Below are 6,011 nucleotides of genomic sequence, written 5' to 3' on the forward strand. Positions count from 1 at the left end.
GAGCAGAAATGGGGGTCATATTCTTGGAGACCAAGAAGAATCTATGACTCCTGCTACTGAAGGGTAATTACTGGGAGGTAATGGAACATGAAGTTTATTTATTTATTTATTTATTTTTAGAGCCACACCCTCAGCACTCAGAAGTTCCCAAGCTAAGGATCGAATCAGAGCTGCAGCAGCCGGCCTATGCCACAGCCACAGCAATGCCAATCCTAGATGAGTCTGCAACCTCCTCTACAGCTCATGGCACCGCTGGATCCTTAACCCACTGAGCAAGGCCAGGGATCCAACCCGCAACCTCATGGATTCTTAACCTGCTGAGCCACAAAGGGAACTCCTGAAATTTGACTAAAGAGTGAGTATAATATGGGAATTCCAAGGGCTCGGAAACTCACACGCAGAGTGGCATTGGGGGTTCCAGGATGGCTGATGATGACAGTGGTGGGTGGGGAGCCGGCCCTGGCAGAGATGTTTGTCAAGGATGGGGCTGACGGGCCATTAGATTCTGAGAAACTGGCCCAGGATGGCAGCACAGACAGGCTAGTAGGTGAACTATCTCAACGAAGATAAGGCTTGGAGACTAGTCTGATTTAGGACATGGATGAGGAGAGGGCACGGAAGAGGATGCCCAACCTGCGAATATAGCCCATGGACATGAATGGGAGCAGGACTCCTCCTGGGAGAAAATGACAAATACCCAGAGAAATGAATAAAAATGACTTGCTGTTAAGGGGCAACCTCCGGGCAAAGAGAAGACCCCCTCCTCCCAGCTCCCAGAGTTAGGCAAGGATGGTAACAGGTGACACTAAGCACATCCGACAGGAAATGGCCAGGCCACCCTGGGGGCCAGGCAGGGCAGAGCAGAACTGAAGCTGGGAGCGCTGGGGGCTCAGGATGCTACCCCTTACTCCAAGGATCTCTGAGTATATTTGTGCTTCACAAGCACCATGTGTTCTTTCCTTCCTCCGCTGAAGCCCTCATTCAACGTGTGCTATTTGAACACTCACGTGCACCAGGTATGGTGCTGGGTGTCTCGGCAGAAAGAGGTGAGATGGAGTCCGGGCCCTGGGAAAGCTCTTCGTTTACAGGGAAGGCATGAGAAACAGAGAATGTGAGCCAGACATCTGATGAAAGCATTTAAAATAGCCCGATGGGGTATTTACTCACAGATGCTGTGTTAAATTGGGATTAAAGAGAGTAAAATTCCAGAGATCCTTAGAAGACTCCAGGAATTCTTGGCAGGAGCAGAGAGTGGCATGACTCAGGGTGAGAAGTTTGTCTCAAAGTACAACATATAAGAGGCGAGGGCTGTTGTCACAGCGGCCTGGGGATGCTAAGCAGTGCAGACTCTGGGAGGCTAAGATGCAGGGAACTTGCCTTTTAAATTGCAGGACCAAACTGAACAGAAGAAAATAGGCTAGTTTTTCTCTTAACTGATTAGGAGACATTGAATGCTATTCCATGTATCCAAATGTCATGAAATGCAGTTTTTCTGTTCATGAGCAAATGGCATATAGGGAGAGTAAACTCAAATCTCACGTGCAAGGTCACAGCTCTGCGCCCAGGCAGCATTTCTCCATCCACCAGGCATGGAGGAGAGACAGGCTCGGGGCAGAGGCGGGGGCTTCCATCTGCCATTCAGATGTTCCCGATTTAGGTCCAACGGGGCTGCAGGGCAATCACCGCAGGGAGTAGAGTTGAGAGACAGGAGCTCTGTCCTCCAGGATCAGTTCTTAGATCTGCACACATTGTGATCTCTCATCCCTGAGCTTCTCTGACTCCCCCTAACTTCCCCCACGCACGCCACTCTCGCCATCCCTGAGTCCCAGATGCATTGCAGAAGCCTGGAGGCTCGGCTGAGGGTGAGAGGCATGCAAAATAGGAAAGAAGTATAGCAAAGTTATTAACCGCCCAGGTTTGGGCATCAAAAAGTCTGTGTTCAAATTCAGTCTCCACAATGCAATTAGTTGCGAATCACAAATAAGTCATTTTCTTCTTTTTAAGCAGAATTTTTACGCTTGCAAAAGACTAGCATTAGTTGGAGTTCCTGTTGTGGCTCAGGGGGTTAAGAACCCGACTAGTATTCATGAGGATGCAGGTTCCATCCCTGGTCTCGCTCAGTGGGTTAAGGACCCTGCACAGCATAGGCCACAGATGCGGCTAGGATCTGTGTTGCTGTGCCTGTGGTGTAGGTCAGCGGCTGCATCTCCAATTAGATATTAGACCTCCTAGCCTGGGAACTTCCATATGCCTCGGGTGCAGCCCTAAAAAAAAAAAAAAAAGAAAGAAAGAAAGAAAGAAAGAAAAAGAAAAAAGAAGAAAAAAAAAAAAAAGACTAGCACTGGTCTTGAAGGGCTTTTGGAGTTTTGCATATTGAATGAAATACTCTACTTAAAATGTTTAGTGCGCCTGCTCTCCTTAGTACGTGCTCAGCATGTGGTCCTGGGTATCAGAATGTGCCTGTACCCATGTCCTGAGCCAACACTAGGACTAAACAGTGCTGTCTGTGCCCTTCTTTGCTTCTCTCTCCTAGCAACCCCAACTCAAACACTAGCTACTGAAATACTAAACCCCGTTAATAGGCAGCTTCATCTCTGAGACACCTCCACAGTGCAGCATGGACCCCACTTTGACCTCCACTGCCATGTTTTCCTGCTAATTTTCTGGTTAATCCAACAATTTGAACAAGAGTGTTATCCCTGCCCCCCACCCCCACCCCCCCATCTCCCACCGGAAGACAGACATGCCAGCAACTGGTGGGGAGCTAGGGTCATGGCAGCACAGAGGTAAATCTTGCCCAAGAAACCCTGTAGGAGAGCCCACAAAAGAAAGAGGCTCTTAGCCAAAGGAGATTTTATTTTGCAGTTTCCAAAAGGTAAGGGAACACTTCCAACTTTTTTTTTTTGTTTGCTTATAGGCTCGGAATTTAAACATAGGACACTGAATGGCCAGAACCTTGGCCCACCCCTGAGTACCCGGGGCAGGTTGCCAGCACCAGGAGTTCGAGTTTCTGCCCAGTAGGCTTGTAACCTGAACTTTCTATTTCTAAAATCCCAGTTCTCAGTAGCCAGCACACATTTTGAGCCACAAAATTCTGAGAATTATTGCCCTTGTCAGCTGCTAAGTCACATGCCCTTCAGTCTGCTCCCTGCTCCTGGTATAATAGTACTTCTGTTAGAGCCTATGAATTTCACTGTCACATAAAAATTGGCAACTCTTTTAATACCACCCAAGGCTTGCCATAATCACCCAGAAATATACCGTCGGGGCTGTCATAATTCATCCATTTTTAGGATCCCTCAGGATCTCCAAATACAATGACTGATAGCAAATTAATAGATACTTTGGATCTTCCCATTTAACTTCATCAAAGAACTGACCCCCAGGATGAAAATTTCGTTTAATTAGGATAATATTTCATATTTAAAGAGTGCCTCCAAGCCAAGAAGCCCAGAGATCTTATCTCTTCATTTTCTTTCTTTTTTTTTTTTTCTTTTTTTGCTTTTTTAGGGCTGCACCCTCAGCATATGGAGGTTCCCAGGCTAGGGGTCTGTCTAGTCGGATCTGCAGCTGCTGGCCACAGCCACAGCAAAGGGGGATCCGAGCCGCATCTTCAACCCACACCACAGCTCACCGCAATGCTGGATCCTTAACCCACTGAGTGAAGCCAGGGATCGAACCTGCAACCTCACTGTTCCTAGTCAGATTTGTTTCCACTATGCCATGACAGGAACTGCTATCCCTTTATTATCAAAGCCGCATTGCCCGTCACTCAGAGCCAACTCTTAGAGAACAGGCATGTTTGTCCCCATTTTGTGGATGAAAAGAGCTTGCACACTGCTGCACAGTAACATGTAAAATGACCATTACAGAGTTAGGGGCTAGGGATGTGAACCTAGTCTCCCCATTCACACTTCACTGCTGACTTTATTTCCTTAATTTATGTCTATGAACTATCAGCAGCACAAAAATACATACAGAATCTTTTTTTTTTTTTAGCACATGTTTAATGAATAGGGGATCCTGTGTACATGGCAAAGCTGTAAATAGATGTCAGTGGTGGAATGCTGGGCTGGACAAATATAGAACGCAGCTTGTGCTCAGCAATTTGTTGCGCGCCCCCCCCCCCCCCCCACAGAGCCCTGGGCTGGTATGTTAACTGGTCTGTTTGGAAGATTTTTTTTCTTTTCTTTTTTCCTCTTTTTTTTTTTTTTTAAAGGTTCGGTTCCATGATAGCACAAAGAGCCTTGTGTTACGTTCTCAACACTACTATTTATACCCTGTGACCCATTAAGCACTGATTCCTTGGTTGGGGTTCTCCCAACATCTTGAGAAAAAAAAAAAAAGGAAAAAATAGCCTGACTGGAAAAAAAAAAAAGAGCTTTCATTTACAATACTTGAGTCAAGAATTTGGAAACATGACCCCAGTCAAAGCCTTCAGAGGCCTTGGTATCAAATGTTGTTATTTTTGGGTGGCTTGAAAATAAGGCTGCTTGAGGAATGGACAAGGTGCCCCAGTGGCTGTGACAGGAAGCAGAGCGGAGCCGGGGTGGGGGGGCCTCAGCCAGGGGCAGCCCGGTGCTGGGCTGGCCCCACAAGAGGAATGGGCAACTTGGCCAGAGCAGAATATCAAGGGCTCTCCTGTCACCCTCCCTCCAGGCAGAGGGAGGCGTGATGGCCACATCTCCCTCCTGGTTTCCCAAAGGCAGCCTGGCGCGCTCTTCCGCCCAAATACCCTGGGAAAGAAAGCTTGGTGATGTCTAACCCCCACCCCCTCCTCCAGGGGATTTCTTTTTATTTAAATACACTGTTTCCCCTGAAAGGGAACTGCCTCCCCCTTTGGGGAGAGATGCCCACAGGAGATATTTTTATGCTCTGTCTGCAGTGGGTGAAAGGGAATCCTGGCTTAAGATAGCACCAGTCATGCCCTCCAGCCCCGCGGGGCAGAGTCAACGTCAGAGCTGAGGCATTGCCTATGTTTGGGAACACCACTCACTTGCCGTGTCCGCCAAGTCTCCCTTCCAATTCACGCGTGCCCATGCAAGCACACGTACACGCCTGCGCACATGCACACCTGTGCAAGAACGTACACGCATAATGAACAATATATCCATCCATGCAAGTACGCATACACGCACGCGTGCACGCACACGCATGCACGCACACGTGCATCCAACTTAGGCGCCAGATGGCCATCTGCCCGTGTTGTGGACACTTAGTACATAGTCAAAAATTATTCTGAGGGAGCGGGAGGGACCTGTGTGTGATACTCCTCTGCGAAAATAGCTAAGAAAGGCATCACATGAACTGCTTCCTGAGCTTCTACTGGAGTGAGAGGCAGGAGGTCTCAACCCCATTCCTGCATTATTTACAAGCCCTCGGAGTTACCTTCTCAGAAAAGGTCTTTAAAATATTTTAACTTGATTCCTCTTTGTAAGAAAACCAATGTTTAACTGCCTATGAACCCTTTAAAATATAAAATTGTCTCTTTGGGCCATAAGGGTCATTTTTTCATGTCTCTAAGGCTGCTTCTGTGCACCCACCGACTGGCCCATCCAGTAAAGTTCTGCTTGTCCCTTCATCTAACTCAAATACCAATTTCTTCACACGCAGTAAAGACACTCACTGTCCCAACTCTGAACGTTCAATGCTTGAGTTGGGATTGGATGGGTGAGGAGGGCTTAGCGGGTAACAAGGTAGTTGGGGTGTGAGTGCAGGTAGAGGAAACAATTGCTACAAGCCAGATAGAGCACCTTCTAAAAAGGGAAAAAAGTATGAGACCGCATGGGAGAAAAGATGGGAAAGTGGTGAGAGATGGGTTGGAAAAGTCATAAACCTACATTTCCCATGTTCTTGGAAGCCAAGTTAGCGGGTTCTATTTTAATTTAAATACAACGGGAGGCCATGATTTTCAGTAGAAAGGTGAGTCTCGGTTGCTCGTGTCCAAAGTAACAGAACTGACGTTCTGGCGCACGAGTGTGGTAAATGAATATTTATCATGACCATGGCCG

This window comes from Sus scrofa, chromosome 14 (assembly GCF_000003025.6).
Source record: "Sus scrofa isolate TJ Tabasco breed Duroc chromosome 14, Sscrofa11.1, whole genome shotgun sequence".
NCBI lineage: Eukaryota > Metazoa > Chordata > Mammalia > Artiodactyla > Suidae > Sus > Sus scrofa.